The 24,744-nt window shown below is 35.0% G+C and overlaps 2 pseudogenes; both read left to right on the forward strand.

Moving 5' to 3' along the window:
- Window positions 1-3,058: 3,058 nt before the first annotated feature.
- On the forward strand, window positions 3,059-3,752 carry LOC109679640 (olfactory receptor 52N1-like; annotated as a pseudogene).
- Window positions 3,753-16,102: 12,350 nt separating this feature from the next.
- LOC109679639 (olfactory receptor 52N5-like) lies at window positions 16,103-19,635 on the forward strand (annotated as a pseudogene).
- The last annotated feature ends 5,109 nt before the right edge of the window (window positions 19,636-24,744 follow it).

The raw sequence follows: 24,744 nt of genomic DNA on the forward strand, positions 1-24,744 counted from the left end.
CATGCCAATATATCAAAAATAAAAACAAGAACTGACAAGTGGGATTGCATCAAATTAAAAGTCTTCAACACAGAACAAAAAACAATCCAGTGCAGAATTGGAGAAAATCTTTACCCACTATTGATCCATCTGTGAATTAATATCTAGAATATACAAAGAACTCAAAAATTAAACTCAGGAATAAATAATCCAATCAACAAATGGGCAAATCAGCTGGGCACTGGTGGCTCACACTTGTAATGCTAGCTATTCAGAAGGCAGAAATCAGGAAGATTGTGGTTCGAAGCCAGCCTGGGCAAACAGGTTGTGAGACCCTATCTCAAAAAAAAACCCATCACAAAAAGGGGCTTGTGGAGTGACTTAAGGTAGAGACCCTGAGTTAAAAACCCAGTGCCGCAAGAAGAAAAAAGGGAGGGCAAATGAACTAAGCAGATGCTTTTCAAATGAAAAGTACAAATGGCTAATAAATACATTTAAAATGTTCAAGCAGGGAAATTCAAAGAAAAATGACATGAGATTCTACCTCATGCTAGTCAGAATGGCTTTCATCAAGAAAAACAAAGAACGACAAATGCTGGTGAAGATGCAGGGGAAAAGGAGCTCATTCACTGCTGGTAATAACATAAATTAGTCCAGGGACTATGGAAATCAGGATGGAGGTTTGTAAAAAAAAAAGAACTCCCATATGATATAGTCATAACATTTTTGTCTATATATCAAAAGAATCAAAGTCAACTTACTATAGAAACACCTGTAAACTCATCTTTATTGTGGCATTATTCATAATAGCAAATTATGGAATCAGACGAATTAATAATGAAAATGCGGCGTATATGTATACAAGCTTTATCGACCATTAAGAGGAATGAAATTGCATCATTTGCAGTCAAATGGATAGAACTGAAGAACATTATGTGAAATGAAATAAGCAAGTCCCACAAGAGACAAGTTTCACATATTTTTTTCTCATTTGCAGAAGTTAGAAGTAAACAAAACAAAATAAGAAACCCAAAGTCATTAAATTAAAAGGAGGATTGCTAGGGAGGCAGAAAGGAAGGGGAGAGGTGGAGAGAAGAGGATAACAAAGAATAATAGAAGGGGTAAATATGATCAAAGTATATTATATGCATGTATGGAAATGTCATGAGGAAACCCAAGTTCAATTTAATATACACCAAAAAATTTATAAAGAGTAATCACTCGTCTGAGATTAAAGAGTCAGTAACAACTAAGTTTGCTCTACCACTTCAGAACATATTTCACACAGAGAGAATAGAAATATTCCTTTCTCTACTTTCCTCCCAAAATATCAATGTGAGTCTTACATTTCTCCCATAGGCCCAGGAGCATCACAAAGAGTATCTGACTTACTCTATGTCTTCAGTTTCTTGGAGCACACCATTTAGCTTTCCAGGTAAGAAGACTTCTGAACTGGGATTGCATTCTTCTTGTTGAATGAATGGGTACAGATTATAATAGTTAAAGAAGAAGGATTAATAAGAGAGTTTCAGATAGGATTGTCTTCTGACCTTTGAAAATACACAGTATACCATGTTAGAAAGCTGCTTCTACATATTGTTTCAGATGCTGAATTTAACTTTGGATAAAACTTCTGAAAGATAAGCCTTATGGAGCATATGCTAAAGAAAATTATTCAGTCAGATTGTTTATGAAAAGAGTGAAGAGGAAAAGAGATAGGTAAAGATGAAAGAGAAATGATAGTCTTATTACATAATTTTCACAGTTTCTTGTCTTCCTTTCAAGGAATGGTCTCCCTTTTCTCATTACAGTCATGATATTTCAATTATATCTCAATTCAAAATGCTTCTTGACTGTATCTATTCAGCTATTCTCTTTTGAAAATTAAAGACACAAAATTTAATATTAATACATAAAGATAGGAGACCAATTTCATGTATGTTAGAGTCCCGGTAGGGATACCTATTGAAATGACAGGTGGATCGTCTCCAAAATGTCCAGAAGGTATTATAAATTTAGACATTGATGTTTTTAATCAAAGAATCTATTTATTTTTTTCTTTACTATCCTTCTCTATAAGACTACTACTATTGTCATGCTACTTTTCCCTTTTTTTTTGTTATTTTCAATCAGCACCTGTAGCTCAACCGTAGTTCAGTTTTTCAAGTTATGTATCCCATCTACAACCATCATATAGTCAAAACTTGGTTCTTATTTTCTCATAAAACATAAGTATTTTGTCAATACTTGTTCTTCTACAGCCTCTTTTTCTATAGGCTATAAAAATATTGAGTATCCTCTTTATATGAGGAAAGCTTAGCTTAGATATTACATAACCTGAGAAATATTTGAGTCTATGGTTCTCTGAATTTGTAATATGAAAAAATCACAATCACTTTGTTCTAAAGGGATTATCAACTGATGTTCTTGAGATTGACTTTAGAGTCCAATAGACTGACTAATCTTAGAAAAAGAATGACTTCTAATAAATTGTGGCATTTCCAATGATTCTTACTCATCTGCTTTGGTACTGATGTTAATTAACATTTCAGAACAGAATAGATGTCTCTGGCTAAGATGGTGAGCAGCTGGAACAGAGCAAATGCTTAATCAAATTTTTTGGTCTGGTAAAGGCCAAGGCCTGCCTGAAGAATAGACTACATAATAATAAAGGAGACACATCCAGGTCCAGACACACTGACCACTCCCAACCAATTCTTGTCTACATGCAATGCTGAAGACATGGACTCAACATACATGCATATCACATATACAACCAGTGAGGGAACACATAGTCAATGATTTATAAGAAAGACAAAATATCCATTACGAGGAAGAAAGCAGTTTCTCGGCTAGTGTTTGGTCTTTTTACTTTCTGTTTATACAAGCAATTCTGCACTGCTCTACCATAACCTTTCAACCATTTTTAAATGGCACCAGCCTAACCCTACTTAACTGATCCTTAATGGCATCCCTGATCTGGAAGAGGTACATCTGTGGATCTTGCTCTCATTGTAAGACCATTGCTCTTACAGGAAACTTTGGCCTTTTTACTTCAATTACTCTGAAGAGGCTTTAAATGGGAACTACGTACATCTCCCGGGCCGTTCATCTCTTCACCAGTGTACTCACTGTCTGCATACTGTGGTTCAGCCTCAAGGAGATTGATTTTAAGGCCTGCCTCGTGCAGATGTTCTTTGTGCACACCTTCACAGGGATGGAGTCTGGGGTGCTCATGCTCATGGCTCTGGACCGCTATGTGGCCATCTGCTACCCCCTGCGCTACTCCACCATCCTCACCAATGTTGTCATTGCCAAGGCTGGGCTCCTCACTTTTCTAAGGGGTGTGATGCTTGTCATCCCCTTCACTTTCCTCACCAAGCGCCTGCCACACTGTAGGGGCAGTGTCATCCCCTACTGTGACCACATGTCTGTTGCCAAGATATCTTGTGGAAATGTTCAGATCAGTGCTATCTATTGTTTGATGGTCCCAATCCTGATTGGGGCTTTGACATCTGTGTATAACAATCTCCTGCACTATGATTCTGTCAAGTTTGACAGAAAGATTTCAGCATTTGCACTGCCCACATGTGTGCTATTGTCATCACCTATGTCCCGGCCTGCTTCACCTTCTTTACACTGTGATCCTGCTTTGGGGGTCATGGCATTTCTCCCCACACACCCACCATTATGGCTAATCTCTATCTTCTATGAACCCTATTGTGTATGGGATGAAAATAAAGTAGATATGAGAAAGTGTTATTAGTTCTTGATTAAGTGAAGTAATAGCTCTTCTCATGACATCTAAATAGAGGTTGCTGAGAAGTCAGAATTTTGTTAGCCATGTTGAAGTCATCAAATAAATAAGGAACCTTACAAATGAATCCAGAATATCTGTCCAGAGGAAATATTTCTACTACTTTTGTAAAGTTGCAACCATGTTCATGTTAAAAAAGATACTCTGTTATGAAATTCAAAGAATTTTATTCATAGAAGACATCAAAGGTCACTGCATTTAATCTTCATAGGCAGGTATCTTTGTCTGGAATGACAATCTACACACATTGTAGTAAAGTGGCTGGATCAATAGGACTATTCTTGAACATTTAAAATTTTAGCTCCCTGGCCAATACAGTACCCATATTTGTTAATTACTTTGCTAATTTACTTATCTCAACATTCTCCTGCCACAATCATTTGGAGTTTATTCTTATGTCCCACATTCTTATCTCCTGCTTTCTATCTCACCTTTGCCAGCTGTGTTTCCAGTTGAAATCCATATGTAAATTCACCAGAAAATTTGTCTCTAGGTGTAGAGACTGGAAATAACACCAGTGTTATTTTTACTTGATTCAAGATCAAGTAAAAAAATAGTTATGGTTTACTCAAGTAAAATGATGAATGAAAAAAACAAGCAATGTGTATTGTATATTTTTATTTATGTAAAGTTCAGAAGCAGGCAAAATTAATTTCTGACATTTGGATAATGTTAACCTTTGAGAATGAGAGACCATGTAAGGAAGGGTAAAACTGTGATATTCTATTGATTTGTTCTTGACCTGCGTGGTAGATACTAGAGGGCATCAATTTGGTGATAGTTCATGAAGCTGTCACTTATGATGTGTGTTCCTTTTTTGTATACATACTATAATTTTTTTTATTGTTTTATTATTCATATGTGCATACAAGGCTTGTGTCATTTCTCCCCCCTGCCCCCACACCCTCCCTTACCACCCACTCCGGCCCTTCCCTCTCCCTCCCCACCCCCTCAATACCCAGAAGAAACTATTTTGCCCTTATCTCTAATTTTGTTGAAGAGAGAGTATAAGCAATAATAGGAAGGAACTAGGGTTTTTGCTGGTTGAGATAAGGATAGCTATACAGGGCATTGACTCACATTGATTTCCTGTGCATGTGTGTTACCTTCTAGGTTAATTCTTTTTGATCTAACCTTTTCTCTAGTTCCTGTCCCCTTTTCCTATTGGCCTCAGTTGCTTTTTAAGGTATCTGCTTTAGTTTCTCTGCTTTAAGGGCAAAAAATGCTAGCTAATTTTTTAGGTGTCTTACCTATCCTCACCCCTCCCTTGTGTGCTCTCGCTTTTATCATGTGCTCAAAGTCCAATCCTCTTGTTGTGTTTGCCCTTGATCTAATGTATGCATATGAGGGAGAACATACGATTTTTGGTCTTTTGGGCCAGGCTAACCTCACTCAGGATGATGTTCTCCAATTCCATCCATTCACCAACAAATGATAACGTTTCATTCTTCTTCATGGCTGCATAAAATTCCATTGTGTATAGATACCATATTTTCTTAATCCATTCGTCAGTGGTGGGGCAGCTTGGCTGTTTCCATAACTTGACTATTGTGAATAGTGCCGCAATAAACATGGATGTGCAGGTGCCTCTGGAGTAACCTGTGTCACAGTCTTTTGGGTATATCCCCAAGAGTGGTATTGCTGGATCATATGGTAGATCAATGTTTAGATTTTTAAGTAGCCTCCAAATTTTTTTCCAGAGTGGTTGTACTAGTTTACATTCCCACCAACAGTGTAAGAGGGTTCCTTTTTCCCCACATCCTCGCCAACACCTGTTGTTGGTGGTGTTGCTGATGATGGCTATTCTAACAGGGGTGAGGTGGAATCTTAGCGTGGTTTTAATTTGCATTTCCTTTATTGCTAGAGATGGTGAGCATTTTTTCATGTGTTTTTTGGCCATTTGAATTTCTTCTTTTGAGAAAGTTCTGTTTAGTTCACTTGCTCATATCTTTATTGGTTCATTAGTTTTGGGATAATTTAGTTTTTTAAGTTCCCTATATATTCTGGTTATCAGTCCTTTGTCTAATGTTACATACTATAATTTCAAAAAATGTTTATTTCACACATATATCTGAGCACTACTTCTCTTTTTGAGTGTTTTGTTTTGGTTTTGAGACAGAATCTCCCTTCTTAGCCCAGGTATAGCCTCAAACTCACAATCCTCCTGCTTCAGTATCCCAAGTGCTGGGACTGCAGACTCCCATTACCAAGCCCAGCATCTTGGGTGCACATTCTGACCATCCACATTGTGAAGCATTTCTTTGTTGCAACAAATGCTTCTGTGTATGCCTTAGAATGCATGTACACTTCCATTTCTTTTAAAAGTGTGCTAAGTTCAGTAAAAATTGCATGTGTATGTTTATACAAATTATAATCAAACAACATTGGCAAGAGCATAGTTAAAAAAATCAATCAATAAAATCCTCTATCTTAAAAGTCTCCTCCATTTAGTTCTTTTTCAGAAATGGCTTCTTTAAAATACTGTATGAGTTTTTTTATTGATCTTTCTGGTGGTGGTTCCTTTTACTCCAAGCTATGTGTGAACCTTAAATTTCCCAAAATAAGATAACACAATGTGAAAATTTAATTAAATTACCATATTTGTCATATCTCCCTTAAAATGTTACATATATATATATAATAGTCAACTACACAAACAAAATATTTACATGTTTAATTTCTTTCTCCCCCAACTACTTTCAACCTCAATACCTGTCACTTATATTTTGAGTTCTCTGTTATTGAGATCATTGACTCGGGCTAAGATTCTGAAAATCTTCCAGGATTTGCTTATAATTCTATTGTAATACTGAACACCTGTAAACATAATTAAATTATTTTAATTATATGAATATTACTATAAATATTGAGCATGAATATTGATCACTTTACATCCAACTCAGGATTATTATTCCTTCCTTTTCATGCAATAACATCATGTCTATTCTTCATGAAGTACCATGATTAGCATTTTTCAGAAATATTTGAAAATATACTGCACTGATGAAACTAGAATTTCCATAAAAAAGGAGCAAGCAGAAAAATGGAAAATAAACTTTTATAATCAAGATGAAAAGTTAATAACACAACTAAAGCAAGGAAAATAGAGTAAAATCTCACAGAAAGGATAGAAAAAGACAAGATAATAAAAACATCAAAGAAAAATGTTTCTAGAAGTGCAAAGGTTGACTTTCAGAATTATTGTTAAAAGAGAAAACTATTAAAACAAAGGTAGCAGGATCCAAGATGGCATTTACAGCATAGAATAAGCAATCCTAAGCTCTTTGATGCCAGAAACCAGCTCACAATTTCAGAGCTGACCTTGGGTAATTCTGATTGCTTCTAGACAAAATAATAAGCACCATCACATAAAACTCAAAGACTGACCTTTAAATCAACCTTTAATTGCACCTAACAGCCATGAAAATCCCTCATGGCACAGCCAGGAAGGCATGTTTACCCAGGGAAAAAAGCCCTCTGGCCATTTCACTTTATTTTTTTCTTTTTCTCCAAACAAGCAGAAGACAGACCATCAATCAGAATTGAACTCTGAAGCATCACGGAACCCTAACCTGTGGAAAGCCTCCTTATGCTGTGCCAATTCTCCCTACCAGTCAGTTTCAAATCTGCTTCCATGAATCTCCAGAATGAACAAGTGAGCATCATGCATCACGTGTGACTTCCCTACCCACCCCCCTGGAACATAATAAAGTGCAGACCCTGGGCAGATTGAAACAATCACCCCCACCAACAAAACTAAAAAGCATAAACAGCAAACTGAAATCCAACACAAATAGCTGAGGAGGGGTGGAACATTGAACCTGTGCTGGGGAACAGAAGTGGGACAAGGAGCCAAATTCTCAGTGAACAAACAAGGATAAAACACCAAAGGCTGAGAGTGGGGATTGGGCAATAAGTCAGTTTCCCAAAGTAAACTTTAAACTTACACTGGTAAAATAAGACTTGGAAGCTGATGAAAATGAAAAACACCACCTACCAGAATCTATGGGACACAGCAAAGGCAGTCCTAAGAGGAAAGTTAATAGCCATGACTGCATATATTAAAAGGACAGAAAGATTGAAATAAATGACCTAATGCTACATCTCAAACTCTTAGAAAAACAAGAGAAGTAAAACCAGAAACAAGCAAAAAGAGAGAAATAATAAAAATAAGGGCCAAAATTAATGAAATAGAGACCAAAAGAACTATACAAAGAATCAAAGAAACAAAAAGCTGGTTCTTTGAAAAAATAAATAAATTGACAAGCACCTGTCAAATCTTACTAAAATGAGGACAAAGAAGATCCATTGAGTAAAATTAGAAAAACAAAGGGAAGATAACGACAAACACCACGGAAATCCAGGGAACCATCAGAGACTACTTTCAGAACCTATATTCCAATAAATTGGAAAATCTTGAAGAAATTGACAAATTTCTGGATACTTATGACCATCCAAAACTGAACCAAGAGGATATTAACTACTTAAACAGATCTATAACACATATCTCAATAGATGCAGAAAAAACCTTTGAAAAGATTCAACACCATTTTATGACAAAAGCTCTAAGAAAACTAGGAATAGAAGGAATATACCTCAACATTATAAGTGCTATGTAAGAGAAACCTATAGCCAATATCATACTTAATGGGGAAAAAAACTGAAACCATTTTCCCTAAAGTCAGGAATGAGTCAAGGACAACTACTCTCCCCACTCTTAATCAACATAGTTCTGGAACTCCTAGCCAGAGCAATAAGCCAAGAAGAAGAAATAAAAGGCATACAAATAGGAAAAGAAATAGTCAAAGTATCCCTGTTTGTAGATGACATGCTCATATCTCAAAGACCCCAAAAACTCCTAGACTCCATAAACAGCTTCAGCAGTGTAGCAGGATATAAAATCAACTTGCAAAATTCAGTAACCTTTCTATACACAAACAATGAACAAGTTGAGAAAGAGTATATGAAAACAATTCCATTTACAACAGTCTCAAAAAAATCAAATACCTAGGAGTAAACTTAACAAAGGATTTAAATAAGAGCTACAAAAAGAACTTCAAACCATTGAAGAAAGAAATAAAAGAAGACTACAAAAGGTGGAAAGCTCTCCCATGCTCATGGATTGGTTGAATCAACATAGTAAAAATGGCTATACTACCAAACGCAATCTACATATTCAATGCAATTCACATCAAAATCCCAATGACATTCAGCACAGAGATGGAAAAATCTACCCTAAAGTTCATTTGGAAACAAAAAGACCACGAATAGCCAAGGCAATGCTCAGCAAAAAGAGCAATGCTGGAGGTTTCACAATACCCAATGACTTCAAACTATACTATAGAACCTTAGCAATAAAACAGCATGGTACTGTCACAAAAACAGATATGAAGATCAGTGGAACAGAGTAGTGAACCCGTATATGAATCTACACAGTTATGCCCACCTTTGACAAAGGCACCAAAATCATATGATGGAGAATAGACAGCCTCTTCAACAAATATTGCTGGGAAAACCGGTTATCTGCCTGCAGAAAACTGAAACTAGATCTGTGTCTATCACCCTGTACTAGTACCAACTCAAAGTGGATCAAGGACCTTAATATTAGACCACAACTCTGAAGTTGTACAGGAAAGAGGAGGGAATACACTGGACGCAATAGGTATAAGCAAGGACTTCCTCAATAGAACTCCAGCAGCTCAGCAACTAAGAGAAAGGATAGACAAATGGGACTACATGCAATTAAAACGCTTCTGCACAACAAAAGAAATGGTCTCTAAACTGAAAATTCCACCGGGGAGTGGGAGAAAATATTCACTGGCTATACATCAGATAAAGGACTGATAACCAGAATATGCAGGGAGCTCAAAAAACTAAACTCCCCCAAAATTAATGAACCAATAAAGAAGTGGGCAACTGAACTAAGCAGATCTTTGTCAAAGGAAGAAATCCAAATGGCCAAAAAACACATGAAAAAATGCTCACCATCCCTGGCCATAAAGGAGACACAAATTAAAACCACTAAGATTCCACTTCACTCTTATTAGAACAGCTATCTTCAAAAACACCACCAACAACAAATGTTGGCGAGGATGCAGGGGGAAAAAGGAACCCTTATACACTGCTGGTGGGAATGTAAGCTAGTACAACCACTTTGGAAAACAATATGAGGCTTCTTAAAAAACTAAACATAGATTTGCCATGTGATCTATGCAATACCATGCCTAGGGATATACCCAAAGTAATGTGACTCAGGTTACTCCATAGGCACACCCATGTTTACTGCAGCACTATTCACAATAGCCAAGTTATGGAAACAGCCAAGATGCCCCACTATGGATGAATGGATTAAGAAAATGTGGTATTTATACACAATAGAATTTTACTTAGCCATGAAGAAGAGTGAAATCTTGTCATTCACATGGAAATGGATGGAACTGGAGAACATAATCCTAAGTGAAGTTAGCCAGGCTCTGAAGGCCAAAAATCATATGTTCTCCCTCATATGTGGACTTTAGACCTAAAGCAAATGCAATAATATTATTGGACATGGGTCACAAGCTAAGGGAAGAACACACACAAGGAAGAATAGGGAAAAGGAAGGAAACCTAAAACTTGAATGTGGTTAAGGTGCTCACTGTAGAGAAGCAAATATAGTAATATTAAACTGGCAGAGGCCACTATGGGAAGGTGACTAGGAAGTAGTGAAGAGGTCTGGTAAAGATGAACCAATGGGGGTTGCAATATTCATGTACTAAAACTAGCTAAAAGGCTATGTCTCATTATCTCTCATGCTTTCTCTTCAAGAAAATCAGACACAAGAGGGCAGAACTGGTTCTTCCTCATGGGTGATGGGGGGAAGAGGTGGCCAAACAATGTATACACATGTGAATAAATGTAAAAATGATACAATAAAATAAAAAGAGAAAAAAACAAAGGTACCAATTTACTCAAACCACTCTAAAATATTTTTATTTAAATTTTTATTTGTGAATGGCACAATAATAAACATAATAATTATGTAGATTTGTGGGTAAACTATGCCTTGATACATTGTGCTATGATCAAGTGAAAGTATTAACATATCCATAACTGAAAACATTTATCATTTCTTTCCACTGATAATACTTCAAATCCTTTTTCCTAATTATTTTGAAATATATTATGCATTCTGTTTAACTATAAGCCCCTACTATGCAATTTTAAAAAACATATTTTTTTCCTACATTAGCCTACTTCTTATCCTGATCCCATCTTCCCTACTTTCCTCAGTCTCTGGTAACTGCTACTGTATTCCTAACTTTTAAGAGAAAACTTATTCTATTTTCCACATATGAGTGCCATCATGCAGCATTTATCTTCTGTGCCTGGCTTATTTCACTTGACATTTTGTCCTACAGGTTCATTAATGTTGCTATAAATTATAGGATTTCATCCTTTCATAGCTAAGCCATGTTCCACTTTTTATACATGCAATATTTTCTGCAGCCATTCATCCACTGATGAACACTTCTGTGGATTCCATATCCAGGGTGCTGTGAATCGTAATGTAATAAGTGCAGGAGTGCAGATGTCTCTTTGACAGACCAATTTCACTTCCTTTAACTATATCCAGTAATGGGTTTGATGAATAATATGGTTGTTTTCTTTTTAATTTTTTCAAAACCTCATACTGTTCTCCATACTGAATATACCACACCATAAAATATTTTCTATAACTAAATTAAAAATTGGTGCTTTAAGTAATATTAATAAATGTCAAAATATCTAAAAAAACTTTCTATAAGACTCAAACTTTGATACACATCTGTGACAATATATGATATACTCACCAAATTTCAATATAAAGTACACCATTATTTACGACAGTCATTTGTCCTTACATTAAGTTCCCAGGTTTATTCATCTTGTAAGTGCAAGCTTCTTTTCTTTGATGCAGTTTTCCTTTTTTACTTTACTTCCTTTGCTCTCTTTTATTGTTTCTATGAAGTTGCCTTTTTTAACTTCCATATCTGTGCTATCACAAAATATTTCTCTTTCTTTACTGTACTTATTTCACTTAGCTTATTGTCTTCCAGGTTCATCAATGCTGTCATAAATGATAGCACTTCCTCATTTTGCTTGGCTATTGGAGCTTTTTAATGACATAAAATTGTATGTAGTTATGGTTTATTGTGTAATATTTTGGTACATGTACACATTGCACAATGGTCAGATCAGGGTAAGCTTCTCTATTTTCTCAACATTTATCATTTCTTTGTTATGAAGAAATTAAAATACTTTCTCCAGCTTTCTTAAAATATATAGTAAATGATCATTACCTGTATAGCCATCCTACTGTACATTAGAATAACAGAACTTATTTCTTCTAACTGTAACTTAATACCTATTGATGACCAGTCTTTCTTTTTAAGACTGAATAATATTCTTCATATATTATTGACTGACAGACATTTACTGACAGACAGACATTGCACAGGAGGAATATAGACTTCTCCTTTATCTTAATTCATAACTATACCTTTATTTCCATTTTCATGACAAGGGTTTTTGTTGGATAAATAGATAATATGATTTGAATTAATGCACTTAAAGTGTAGTTGATAATTTGTTCTACTCTGAAAAGTAGAGGCCAAAGAACTATAATACTTGACAAAATTAATAGAAGTTAAGTTCAAATTAAGGAAATTCAAAGTGAAGTTCAACCTTTATCACACCAAGAAATCCAATATAATAAAGACCCTCAATTCCAACTATGGTCAGGTTGTTCTATCCTACATCCACATATGGCCTGTTCTGCTGGACTTCTCTTTACCTTGTACCTAGGCTTCAAGGATAACAGAAGTGACCATTATGAAAGGAGGTAACATAACTTACCATTGTTTTGAAGGTTATTGGAGTACAGAGTTTTGGTGTAACTTTTCTGAGGGAAAACTTGGTAATATAAGTGAATAAAAATTTAGTACTTTTTGACTCAATATCTTTTCATATCTATGAATTTCTTCATAATATTAACTATGGCATTTGATGGTCTTTATAAAGTTATAGTACATTGAAAATAAACTCATTGTTCTAAGATAGAGAAATGCTTAAGGAAAAGTTTGTAGTCATAAAGTTGAATATTATGCTAACTTTTGAACTCATGTTGTAAAGTGTTATTGATAAGAAAATTGCCATGATATGTTTTATGTGGAAGCAACCAGGGATGAAATAGCCTATGAATTATGATCATAATTTTCAGAAAATTACATATACATGTATGTAAATAAACACATTCTTAAAAGGAGGCATTTCTATTAAAAGTATGTTATTTTTAAATGGCTTTATTATTACTTTTTTCCTCTTTCAATTAATAAACATTTGCTATTTTACACAATAATAAATGACTAAACATCCATGAAACCACACACATACACATCTTTGCTTTATTTGGAATTGTCTTAGCCAAGAATTTCCAACTTCTAGTACTTATGGTAAACCATCTGTGGCATGGGAATTACTTTCTGGTCTGCTCTCCTTTGGGGTCTGCTATAGTTATGGCATTTGTTGTTGTACCCAAATATGTGAGGCTTTGTATGTGCTTCCCCAAGGCTCTGTAGTCTCTCATGGTCTCTTAAGCTGGGTTTCAGATTGAGACGTGGAACTCTTGAGTGAATAAGAGAATATGCGTTTCCTATGGAATCTCAGTTGGACTAAGCACTTCTGATCCACAGGCTATACGGTGAAGACGGCTGCCACTGCCATCACTTACATTCGTGGACCTTAACCCTGGCATGAGAAATTTCCACATTCCTTATTACCTGCAGCTTCTTTGTGGGTAAGGAATGATTTCTGCCTCCAGACATTCCAATCCTAGGTTTACTGTACAATAAAGTCTAGCATAATTTTAGTCTGTCTGTGTCACCACAGGAACCAGAGCCAAAACTGAGCTAGAAAGGATGTTGTTGGTAAGTCCTAGCCTGAAAAAATTAAGAAGAATTTGTCCATTCCATATTCAAAGCAAATATTGTATTTGTATGATGTATAGTCTCAGTGGCTAAAGATATAGGTGAGATGCTCTCAAAATCTCTTAAGAATATAAAAAGTACTGTCCCATTTTATTTATTCATTTTTCAAATATTTGCTGCTAAAGGCAGAGAAAGAGGATTAGACAACAATCCTAAGACCCCTTCAATCAATAAAAGATAAGTAGGTCCATACTTTTTTCTTCAAGTCACTAGCCCACCCTTTCCTATCCCCTTCCCTCTCTTCAAATTGTCATTCAGCTTTCAGTCAGTCAATACAACCCAATTAACTGAGCATTCTTTTTAAATCCAGGCACTCTCCACATTCATAGCATAAAATTGGTGCCAATTTGGTCTATACACTAAAATAGTTTACAGACCAGTAAAGGGATAGTGTAACTGCTAATCGTTCCAGCACAGGTCTCTAGGTTATCATCATAATGAAAAATAGAGAAATGTTAGGGTAGCAGAGAGGAAGAAAGAAGAATTTCAAATAATGCATCTGGTTCAGTTTAAGAGAGATTGTAGAGTGCTTGCTTTGTCAGAACTTAATGTAAAAAGCACAAAATTCCATATCTTTGGGAAGGTTATTGAATATATTACCTTGGTTAGATAAAACAACTATGATAAGGGCTGAAGGAGTAGCTCAAGCAGTAAAGCACCTGCTTTATAGTGACAAACCCTGAGTTCAACCTCAGTCCCACCAAAAAAAAAAAAAAACAGCCATGATAATCTTGAACTGGTAGATTCACTTTAAGAATATGATTAAATTCACTAAGTGACTAGTGACTAAGGAAATATGTTAGATGGATAAATACACACAATCAAGTAGAATTTCTGCTATTTTTTCCATAGGTATATGGATAGATATTTGATTCATTGTAAATTTTCACTGTTTATGTGCAAGATTAACCTAAAAGCACATGAGTAGAGACACAGAGTCCTTCTACCAAGAGCTAAAGGCTGTGTTCCTTGATATACACATGGTATATGCTTAATGGATTATTTCTGAAAGTAAAAGGTAAAATTTGTTGAATGTAATTTAGAGTCCATACACTTAAAACATTCAAGCTCAATGATAACACTCTATGCCACTAGAAGGTTAGGCTTGACATTTCAGGAAAACATTTCAAAACAATAACTACAAGAAGGAATAGTATCAGAGAATGCAAAACTGCATTTTCTACACCTAGCTTATTACTGACCTTTCTTGCCAGGAAACTGGGAAAGCGTAGTTCACATAACTGACAGGATTTTATTTTGTGCCCTAGTACCTAAAACCCTCAGATAAAAACTTGATTCCTTATCCTACTACTTTGCTGAATGTGTTTATGAGTTACAAGAGTTTTTTGGTTGAATTTTTAGGGTCTTTCAGATAAAAGATTATAGCATCTGAAAATAGGGACAATTTGACATCTTTCTTCACCTTTGAATACATTTTATTTCTTTCTCCTGTGTTATTGCTCTGGCCAAGAGTTTCAGTACTATGTAGTAAGATTAGAGAGAGTGAACACCCTTGTCTCATTGCTGATTTTAGAGGAAATGGTTTCAGTTTATCGGCACTTAATGTGTTGTTGGCTACAGCTTTGTCATAGGTAGCCTTTATAATATTGAAGAATGTGCCTTTTATTCCTGGTTTCTTTAGAGTTTTTATCTTAAAAGGATGTTGAATTTTGTCAAAGGCTTTTTCTACATCTATTCAGATGATGATAAGGTTTTTGTCCTTGAGTCTATTTATGTATTGTAAAATAGCAAAATAAAACCTATTGAAATTGTTCTAAAAAGAGGGAGAAGGGAGATGAAAGATGGAAGAGGTAAATCTAACTAAGATATATTGTAAGCACATATGTAAACATCACAATGCATCCCCCTATACAAATATTATATGCTAATATAATTAAAAGTAAAAAAATTGCTGACCTAAGTCATCATTAGAGAAGCATAGGATGGAAGTGAATACAATGTGGCAAAGCAAGTTTTCTTGTCTTTCCTAGCTTGAAAGCAACACCTGACTAATACAAAATTTGTGTGGAGACTGGGACCAAGTGATAATCCACAGGAGCCTTCTGTTTTAACAGCCAGAGGCAGCCATGGGTGCTGCATAAACTTTGTGTCAAATGACTGCTCAGCTTGTTATTCTACAAGTCCTGTATTAGTTGTCTTTATTAGGAATTTTAGAGCCAGGCATTCATTCTGAATTAATCAGTAATAGCTTTGGGCAAGCAAATTTAAATTTCTGTGCTAAATGATAATAATATCTCTCCCCAGACTCTGGAAAGCACAGGTCTGTTCTTTCAGTATGATGCTCTATCTCAGTGTCCAGACTTACCGAGGTAAATCCAAGGCATTTAAGTCTAATCCATTATGGTTAATTTTTGCACCTGGTAACAAATAAAGTGTAACTTCATTTTTCTTTATGCTGATATCTAGTTTTCCCATCACCATTTATTAAGAAGAACATTTCCCTCTTGTACATTATTGGCTTTTTTTGCAAAAATCATCTGGCTGTAAATGTGTGCACATATGCGGGCTCCCTCTTCTGTTCCACTGGGCTATGTGTCTGTTTTTATGCCAGGACTTTACACTGCAGTTGATAAGTAGACTTTGAAGTCAAGTAGTGTAATGCCTCCAGCTTTGTTTTTTCAAGATTTTGGAATTTTTTGTGGTTCCCCTAAGATTTTTAGGATTCTTTTTCTATTTCAGTGAAAAATGTCATTTAGCTTTTGATGGGAATTATGTTTAATCCTCAGTTTGCTTGGGTAGTTTAGACATTTAGCAATATTAATTTTTTAAAACATGAAAAATTAATAATCTATTTATTTGTCCCTTTAATTTCTTTCATTGGTATTTCACATTTTTCATTTTGTAGGTCATTCATTTCCATAGTCAAATTTATTCCTGGATGTATTTTTGGGAATCTATGTAAATTAAACATCATTTCTTCCATTTCTTTTTCAGATAGCTCACTGTGCAGAAATATGATGCTGATTGTTGTATATTGCTTTTGTTTGTTTTGTTTTGGTGGTAGTGGTATTGTTTGAACTCAGGGCCTTATGCTTGCTAAGTAAGTGCTCTATCACTTGAGACATGCTCCCTGGACCTTTTTGCTTTTAGTTTTCTTTCAGATAGGGTCTCACACATTTTGCCCAGCCAAGCCTTAGTCTGGGATCCTCCCTCTTGTGCTCCCTGCATAGCTAGGATTACAGATCCATAGCTAGTTTGTTGAGATGAGTTCTCTCTTTTTGCCCACCTTGGGCTTGAACCATGACCCTCCTAACCTCTGCCTTCTGAGTAGCTGGCAAGTATGAGTATGAGCCACCACACCCAGTCCTTGTATGTTGGTCTCATATTCTGCAACTTTACCAAATTCATTGACAAATTCTATTTTTGGTGGACATTTAGAGCTTTTTATGTACTAGATAATATCACTGCACAGTGATAGCTAAGTTTCTTTTTTTTCAATTTGGATGCCTTTTATTTCTTTATCATGCCTCATTTCTCTGGATGGGACCTGTAGTTCTGTATAAAATAGAAGTGGTAAAAGTGAGCACACTAATTTTGTTCTGGATCTTAGAATAACTTTCAACTTTCAACTTTTCCCCATTCAGGATCATGTTAGGTGTAGATTTGCTACACCTGTGATGCATTCCTTCCACATCTAATTTTATCATGAAAGGATGATAAATTTTGTCAAACTCTTTTTTCTGTATCTATTGAAATGATCATATATGGGAATAATTAATTGGAAAAATCAAATATGCGAAGCAAGGAAATAGATGGATGTGGCTAGGTAATTGTTAAAGAGGACGGTGAGAGTGGTGATAGGAAGGGCTGCTATTCCAGTATTTCTGGATTAAAAGTGAAGTTCATCTTGTCTAAGGATAGGTGAAGAAAATAAACATGTCAAGGCAACCTGAGTTCAGTAACAATTGGGACACTTTGCATTAAAAAAAGAATACTAAAGATGAGGTAGAATGAAAATATTTCCTATAAAAAGAATAAATGAATGTCCAGGAAGTAATGTTTATTAAAACTTGCATAAGAGCAAAACGCATGAAAAGGAAATCTATTATCTCAATGACAGTGGGAGATTACAGAATTTTTGACAAAGGGAGGTTTCTTGTCATTTTCTTTCTTGAGACAATTCACCTTCATAGTCAATGTCCTTGTATTTCATATCCATATAGCATCTATGCCTGTGTTTCAAATGATTGCTGTATCCAACCCACCAGAGCAATAACCTAGGAGAAAATTAAACTTCTCATTATATTTTAGAACTCTTTGAGGTATCATTAGCCTCACATTACATATGAGCAACTGAGAGTTTGAAAGTAAAATAACCTCATTAAAATACACTATTGTTATCAAAAAAGCTAAAATGTGAATAAGGTGCTATTAGGTAGAAATAACCATAATCTTCTCATTAATAATGACAAACAGATAATTTAATAAACAAACTCCAAGTTATTCTTCACATGCAATAAAACTTGGTATCATAGGATATATGCTCTGTCAAGTCAGGCTACATAATAAAGTGATCATGGTATTACATACAAATCCCATTCCCCATCCTGATCTATTTGTGTGACATTGAACATTATTCAATCTCTCTGTTCCTGGTATGAACTTCTATTTTGTGGTTAAAAACAATTACAACTTCATAGTTGTGGCTTTAAACTTATATTTGGACTATTTACAAAATTTATATAATATTGCCTAGATGGTAGTCTCATTGATAAGTTGTACATTTGCAAAATCACTATTATTCTAAATGATTGATACTACTTATAAGTGTAATTAACAAAAAATTTAAGTTTTCATTTGCAAAGATCTGAATCAGCTTTCTATTTCTTAATTCTGTTTCCTCAGAAAAGAGACTTCTGGAAAAATAGAGCTCCTCTCCTGAATTTGTTGTGCCAGTTGCCAACAATTCCTGTGTGGCCCCCCAATCTTTTATCTTTAATGGAATTCCTGGTCTGGAGTCATTGCACGTATGGATCTCTCTTCCACTCTGCACAATGTACATCATCTCCCTAGTGGGCAATCTTGGCCTTGTGTATTTCATTTATTATGAGGAATCCTTACATCACCCAACGTATTTCTTTCTGGCCATGCTCTCCATCATTGACTTCCTTACCTGCACAACCACTCTACCCAATGCATCTTCTGGTTCAATCTCAGAAAAATTAACTTCAATGCTTGCTTAGCCCAGATGTGCTTTGTCCATGGGTTCACAGGTGTGGAGTCTGGGGTGCTCGTGCTCATGGCTCTGGACCGCTATGTGGCTATTTGCTACCCACTGCAGTATGCTGCCATACTTACTGACTCTATCATTGCCAAAGCTGGGCTTGCCACCTTCTTGAGAGGTTTGCTGCTGATGATTCCTTTTCCATTTTTAGTCAAGCGTTTACCCTTCTGCCAAAGCAATATCGTTTCCCATACATACGGCGACCACATGTCTGTGGTAAAGTTATCTTGTGCCAGCATCAAAGTCAACATCATCTATGTCTGATGGCTGCACTCCTGATTGGAGTTTTTGACATCTGCTGTATCTCTGTCATACACTATGATCCTCAGAGCAGTGATCGGTCTCTCATCGTCAGATGCTCGGCAGAAGGCCTTCAAGCACCTGCACCGCTCACATATCTGCCATCATCATCACTTACGTTCCACCGTTTTGGGGATCACACTATACCCCCTTCTCTACACATCATTGTGGCTAATCTTTATCTTCTTCTTCCTCCAACTCTAAACCCCATTGCTTATGGAGTAAAGACAAAACAGATCCGAGACAGTGTCATAATGTTCTTTCAGGGTGAAAAAGTTGCGAGGTGATCCAAGATAACTGAACTTATAAAAGAGCAACAAATGGAAACATCAAATGAGAAATAGTGTTTTTGTTTAGCAATGTACATTTTCCATTATCTCTCACAGCATACGTCTTTTTAAATTATTCTAAGGATCTATAACTCAGTGTCCTTTCTTCCTTTTTCTCTATCACAACTTCTTAAAAATTTTAGTTTACCTCTAATTGATTGATAAAATTGTGTTTATCAAGTACACATGGTGTTACTTTGTGGTATGGGTCAATCCAGTTTATCTCATAGAAGCAGAGAGAAGAATGGTGCTTTCCATCACCAGTTTTAATCAAGTCAGTATGGGATCTCAACAAATTTCCTCTGGTATATCCACTTAAGATAGTTCTTAAACTTTTGAAAGAACCCATAAATAGGTTGTTTATGCTAGAAAACTTCCCAATAAATAAGAAATGAAATGATTTTTGTAGACATTTTTTAACCTAGGCAGTTATGAAGCTGAAACTCAGTTTATGAATTTATTTAAGGACCATATAATTTTCTCTGTACATCCAATTCAGAAGGCATGCTATATCACCACAGTTCCTAGAATGGACACAAAAGTCTTATTTACCTGAAAGCTTAGGTACTCTAAGAGTCACATGGTGGAGCTACTCAGTATATGCTTTGGTTTTCCCAGTTGCAAGCCAACAAATTGGTGGAATGATTGATGGATTTTATTCATGCTTTGTTTGTTCATTCTTCATTTTCCACATAATTCAGTATTCTCAACTACACTCTTTTGTGACAGTACTTTGGTTTGAACTCAGGGCCTTGCACTTGCTAGGCAAGTACTACTCTGCCATGATTCCAACCTCCATATTAGTAAATATTCTTGTCAGCACAAAGAAAGCCTAAAGTGTAACATATCATACCTCTCCCTGGTTAATACATCTACTACACTATCGTAATTCATCTATAGTAACTTTCTTTACAATTTATTTATTTACTACTAGACCATGGTGTCTTTAAAAGCACTGATTATATTTATCTTTGTATTTCAAGTTTAACATAATATAAGTCACATGGTATAACAAATACTTACTAAATGGCTAAATGAATGTGTCTACATTTGCTAGGCTTTATGTTACGTACCAACAATTAGAAAAATACATGCATTCCTCCTGTCAGAATTCACCTGTTAAGAAGTGAAATAGCAATAAAAATATGTTGAATTCTGCTATGCTTATAATCTTTACAGAAGGCAGGGAAGAGTGAAGAAGTAAATTTAAGCTAGAAAGGAAGGGGGCCAATTGTATTTACTGGAACATCTTAATAGATGAATAAAATAGGGAATGAAAGTTTAGTCACTCAAGTAAAAAGTATGTTCACAATTAGAATATAGTCTAGAGGAGGACTGCAACAGAGTTTTATGTAAGTGCTAAAACATCACAGAAGATGAACATCTAACCCTGAGAGAGATGGAGTTTAATCCTCAATGCAACTCATAAACAAAATCTATTTATTAGAGAGAAAAAGAGTTTTATTTGTTCCTTAAAACAATGTTGTTTCTTGCCTAATGGCATAATCCCTTCAGGCCAAGGGCTTTCTGCTCATAAATACCTTTGTGGTTCAGGATTTGTATACCTAGTCTCTTAAAAGTTTATATCTCTGTAAATATAACAGAAGAGATATGACAAACATCTATTAAGTCATACATTAATATATTTTCAAAAATGTAGTATATTAGTTATAGTAATTTTTGTTTTTAAAATATACTGTTATATATAAATATAAAATATTTATGGTAAAATGTTATAGATTGCTATTTTATAATAAATGAATAGTTTTAAATTTTCATAGGATTAATTTTGAACACTGGTCATCTATAGGTAGAAGCCATATAAACAAAAGTTTGTTAGAGCCTTAATAAAGTTTTACAGGGTGAATTGGGGCAAAACCAAACAATTTTGAGAACTGCTGACCTAATATATTAGGAGCAAATACAGCTAAGTACCATTTCCATTAAGTCTTCTTTTATCCCTCATTTTTGTTTTATTTATTTTTAATTTTCTTATTTTTGTGTTGCTGGAGATTGAACCTCAGGCCTTGAGCTTGTTGACCCTACTCTATCACCCATTCTCCTCTTTAAAAGAAGACATGATTTATTAGGAAAAAAGTATACAACTCTTAAGCATGCAGTGTGATGATTCTTTTGCATATGCATGTATTTATACTACCAACCCAAACCCAAATGTAAAACATTTCCAGCACATCATACTTTCACAGGGCCCCTCAATAAGGCCACTATTTTATTAATCAATAATGCCAGTTCTCCAAAAGTTTCGTACCAATTTATGCTTCCATCAGCAACATGTGAAGGTTTTATTTGTTGCACATATGGCCAAGAATTGGTGTTTTAAACCCTTTTTATGTTAAGAATTCTGTCTCTCAGTGGTGTCTCTTTGTGGTTTTGTTAGCACATCCCCATGGACTGATGCCATAAACACTTATATTTAATTATTTTGTTTTTGAATTAGCATACAATAGTAATATGTAGGGTTTCAATTTGATCATTCCATATATGTGTACAGAGCACTTTGGACAACTTCATCCCTTCCAGTATATTCTTGTACCCCCAGTTTCCTTTACCCTTTACCATGCATATATATGTAACGTATTTTGATCCTCCTCATTCCTCAACATCCTTTTCTTTCCCTCTGCCCCTTCCACTCACGCTCTCCTCAGCAGTCTTCCTGTTACTATCATTCCACCTCATCATTATTATTTTCATCACCATTATTTTAGGTCTAGATTTCACACATGAGTGAAAACATGCTATATTTGGCTTTTTGAACTTGTCATGTCTCACTCAACATGATGATCTTCATTTCCTACAATTTCCCTTTAAATGACATAATTTCATTTTCCTTTATGGCTGAATGACATTTCATGATATACAACATGGCTCTGAGATATCATAGCTGAGTAATATTCCATGGTATATATTATATATGATGTCTATCATGAAATATTATATATATTATGTATGAGATATATGTGTATATGACATTATCTATTAATCAGTTGTTGACACTTGACCTGATTCTGGTTTGGCTATTGTGAACAGAGCTACAATAAAGTGATTGTGCAGGTATTTCTCTTGCATATGATTTTCACACCTTTGGATATATGCCCAAGAGTGGTATGGTAGGGACATAAGGTAAGTCTACTTTTAGTTTTTGAAGAACTTCCATACTGGTTTCCATCGTGGTTGCAGTAGTTTACATTCCCACCAACAGTATACAAGGGTTCCTTTTTCCCCACAACATTGCCAACATTTGTTAATGTTTATTTTCTTGATGACTGGCAGTCTGATGGATGTGAGTTTGGATTTGCATTTCCTTTATGGCTAAAGATATTAACATTTATATATTTATAGCCACTTGTATTTCTTCTTCTGAGAACTGTGTGTTCTATTCATTTGCTCATTTAATAATTGGATTATTGGTTCTTTTGCTGTTTACTTTTTTGAGCTCTTTGTATATTCTGGATAGTAATCCTTTATCTACTGACTGTCTGGCAAAGATTTTCTCTTATTTTATGGGTTGTCTCTTAATTCTGGTAATTGTTTCTTTTGATGTGTAAACTCTTTAATTTGATGCAATCTCATTTGTCAATTCTTGCTCTCATTACCTGGGCAATTGGAGTCCCATTCTAAAAATAATTACCTATAACTAAATCTTCCAGAATTTTCCCAATTTTTCCTATAGTAGTTTCAAAGTTTCAGATACTAAGATCACTGATTCACTTGAAGTTGGTTTTTTACAGGGGTAGAAGGTACGGGTCTAGATTTCGTCTTTTGCATGTAGATAGCTAGTTTTCCCAACCCACTTGTTGAAGAAGCTGTCTTTTCTGTAGTATATGGTTTTGGCTCCTATGTTAAAGATAAGAAGGCCTTAACATAGGGCTTTATTTCTGGGTCTTCTATTCACTTCCATCAGCTCTTATCTGTTTTTGTTTTTGTGCCAGTTCCATGCTGTTTTTGTTGCTATGGCTCTGAGGTATAATTTGAAGTCCAATATTGTGATACCTCCTGTGTTGCTGTTTTTGTTCAGAATTGTTTTTTGCTATTTGGGGTCTTTTACACTTCCATATGAAACTTAAGATTGATTTTTCTATGACACTGGTACTTTGATGGGCATTGCATTCAATTTGTATCTACAAATTGAATCTATGAATTCACATTCTTTCTTCAAGTTTTATACTTTGTATTATAGAGGTCATGTTCCTCCTTGATTAAGTTTATACCTAGGTTTTTGTTTTGAGGCTGTTATGAGTGGGATTATTTTCCTGATAGCTATGCTTTTAGTTTATATCTCTTCTTCTAATAAAATAAGATATGAAAAGGGAAATACCACAACAGATTACCAATGAAACTCAGATCATGAAGTAATATGTTGAAGGCCAGTGAAGTCTATATTCATACAATACTTCATATGATCTGTTCATTAGGTATTCTTTTTTCTGAACATCTGTCATTTATTATGACAGCCCATTTTTTTCTATTGAATTTTCTAACATTTAGAGTTTGTAATAATTTTCTATTTGTTGAATGTGGACATTGTAAATGTTCTCAGTTTTATCTTGGTCTCTATTTTTCTTGTTTAGTATACTTGTCAAATTTAGAGCATCTGAAATTGGCATAATATTTTTATCTGAAATGCAGTTCAATATACATTCTTTCAATTTTTCTCATAGTTTTTATAAGGCAAAATTTGTTCACTAATCTAAGATCCAATCCAAGATTATGAATTAAGATTATGAAACCATGAGACAATTCAGTAAAAAGGTTTAAAAAAGGAGCTTTTTGTGTGTGTCTTAAAAATATGAATAATGTACAGACTCAAGAACAACATTCCATAAAGTTAAAGACCTGGTCTTCAAGATGTGGAAAATATGTAAATTGAAGTTGTCACAGATTTGGGTCCCTGAAAAATAATCTGCAATATTCAGAAGACATGGGGTAAAAATAAAAGTGTCCTATTTTGTTATCATTACTAGTTACCCATATGTGGTTGAGTAGGCTCTTAATATATGACTTTGTAATAGACCTTATTTTCCAGTCCAGGAGATTTTTTTTCATTTA

The sequence above is a fragment of the Castor canadensis genome, chromosome 1 (assembly GCF_047511655.1).
Source record: "Castor canadensis chromosome 1, mCasCan1.hap1v2, whole genome shotgun sequence".
In the NCBI taxonomy this organism is placed as follows: Eukaryota; Metazoa; Chordata; class Mammalia; order Rodentia; family Castoridae; genus Castor; species Castor canadensis.